The following is a 2,915-nucleotide window of genomic DNA, read 5'->3' as shown; positions in this document are numbered from 1 at the left end:
TGTTCTGTGTCATTCATTTTTCAATTTGCCATCTGGCTTTTGTAGTTTGCTGTAGAAACAAAATGACTAACAATTTTCATCGTGACAAAAAGTCATAGTATGTAAAAAAAAAAAAAAAAAGTGATCGTATAGTATGTCCAAAAAATAACAGTATAGCATGTTTAAAAAAAGCCATAGTATAGTATGTCATAAAAAAAGTACAAGTCTATTATCCATCCATCCATCCATCGTCTACCGCTTATCCGGGATCGGGTCGCGGGGGCAGCAGCTCCAGTAAGGAACCCCAATCTTCCCTTCTCCGGGCCACATCCTCCAGCTCCGACTGGGGGATCCTGAGGCGTTCCCAGGCCAGTGAGGAGATATAATCTCTCCACCGAGTCCTGGGTCTTCCCCGGGGTCTCCTCCCAGCTGGACGTGCCTGGAACACCTCCCTAGGGAGGCGCCCAGGTGGCATCCTTACTAGATGCCCGAACCACCTCAACTGGCTCTTTTCAACGTAAAGGAGCAGCGGCTCTACTCCGAGTCTCTCACGGATGGCTGAGCTTCTCACCCTATCTCTAAGGGAGACGCCAGCCACCCGTCTGAGAAAACCCATTTCGGCCGCTTGTATCCGTGATCTCGTTCTTTCGGTCATGACCCAGCCTTCATGACCATAGGTGAGGGTAGGAACGAAGATCGACCGGTATATTGATAGCTATCGCCTTCTGGCTCAGCTCTCTTTTCGTCACAACGGTGCGGTAAAGTGACTGTAATACCGCCCCCGCTGCTCCGATTCTCCGGCCAATCTCTCGCTCCATTGTCTCCTCACTCGCGAACAAGACCCCGAGGTACTTGAACTCCTTCACTTGGGGTAATGGCTCATTCCCTACCCGGAGTAGGCAATCCACCGGTTTCCTGCTGAGAGCCATGGCCTCAGATTTGGAGGTGCTGATCCTCATCCCAACCGCTTCACACTCGGCTGCGAACCGATCCAGTGACTGTTGAAGGTCACAGCCCGATGATGCCATAAGGACCAGCATCATCTGCAAAGAGCAGCGATGAAATCCTCAGGTCACCGAACTGCAACCCCTCTCCTCCACGACTACGCCTCGATATCCTATCCATGAAAATCATGAACAGGATTGGTGATAAAGCGCAGCCCTGGCGGAGGCCAACATTCACGGGAAACGAGTCCGACTTACTGCCGAGTATCCGACACAACTCCCGCTTTGGGCGTACAGGGATTAGATGGCCCTCAAAAGTGACCCCCTCACCCCATACTCCCACAGCACCTCCCACAGTATCACCCGGGGGAACCGGTCATACGCCTTCTCCAGATCCAAAAAACACATGTAGACCGGATGGGCGTACTCCCAGGCCCCCTCCAGGATCCTTGCAAGAGTAGTTGGTCTGTTGTTCCACGACCAGGACGGAATCCGCATTGTTCCTCTTCAATCAGAGGTTCGACTACCGGCCGAACCCTCCTTTCCAGTACCTTGGAGTAGACTTTACCAGTGAGGCTGAGAAGTATGATACCCCTGTAGTTGGCACACACTCTCTGGTCCCCCTTTTTAAATAGGGGAACCACCACCCCGGTCTGCCAACCTCTAGGCACTGTCCCAGACTTCCACGCAATGTTGACGAGGCGTGTCAACCAAGATAGCCCCTCAACACCCAAAGCCTTCAGCATTTCTGGACGGATCAACCCCTGCGGCTTTGCCACTGTGGAGTTGTTTGACTACCTCAGTGACTTCCATCAGGGAAATTGACGATGATCCCCCATCAGCTTCCAGCTCTGCCTCAACCATAGAGGGCGTGTTAGTCGGATTCAGGAGTTCCTCAAAGTGCTCCTTCCAGCGGCCGATAACCTTCTCAGTTGAAGTCAGCAGGGTCCCACCCTTGCTGTACACAGCTTGGATGGTTCCTCGCTTCCCCCTCCTGAGGTGCTGGATGGTTTTCCAGAAGCACCTTGGTGCCGACCGAAAGTCCTTCTCCATAGCTTCTCTGAACTTCTCCCACACCCGCTGCTTTGCCTCTGACACGGCAGAAGCTGCCGCCCTTCTAGTCCTTCGATACCCTGCAACTGTTTCCGGAGTCCTCCCGGATAACATAACCCGGAAGGACTCCTTCTTCAGTCGGACGGCTTCCCTGACCACCGGGGTCCACCACGGTGTTCGAGGGTTACCGCCCCTTGAGGCACCTAAGACCTTGAGACCACAGCTCATCACCGCAGCTTCAGCAATAGAGGTTTTGAACATCGCCCACTCAGGTTCAATGCCCCCAACCTCCACAGGGATGGCTGAAAAGCTCTGCCGGAGGTGTGAGTTAAAGATCCCCAGGACAGGGGCTTCCTCCAGACGTTCCCAGTTCACCCGCACTACCCATTTGGGTTTACCAGGTCTGTCCAGAGTCTTCCCCCACCCCTTGATCCAACTCACCACTAGATGGTGATCATTCGACAGCTCCGCCCCTCTCTTCACCCGAGTGTCCAAAACATGCGGCCTCAGATCAGATGATACGAAATCGATCATTGACCTTTGGCCTAGGGTGCTCTGGTACCACGTGCACTTATGAGCATCCTTATGTTCGAACATGGTGTTTGTTATGGCCATTCCATGACTAGCACAGAAGTCCAACAACAAACGACCGTTCGGGTTTAGATCAGGGAGGCCCTTCCTCCCAATTACGCCTCTCCAGGTGTCTCCATCGTTTCCCACGTGTGCGTTGAAGTCTCCCAGCAAGACTACGGAGTCCCCTACTGGAGCCCCCTGCAGGGCTCCATTCAGGGTCTCCAAGAAGGCCGAATACTCAGAACTGCGGTTTGGGGCATAGGCACAAACAACAGTCAGAGTTTTCCCCCCCATAACCCGAAGGCGTAGGGAGGCGACCCTCTCGTCCACCGGGATAAACTCCAATGTAGCGGCACTCAGCAGGGG

Source organism: Cottoperca gobio, chromosome 12 (assembly GCF_900634415.1).
Source record: "Cottoperca gobio chromosome 12, fCotGob3.1, whole genome shotgun sequence".
Taxonomy (NCBI): domain Eukaryota; kingdom Metazoa; phylum Chordata; class Actinopteri; order Perciformes; family Bovichtidae; genus Cottoperca; species Cottoperca gobio.
The sequence above is the reverse complement of the archived record's forward strand: the minus strand, read 5'-3'. Positions refer to the sequence as shown.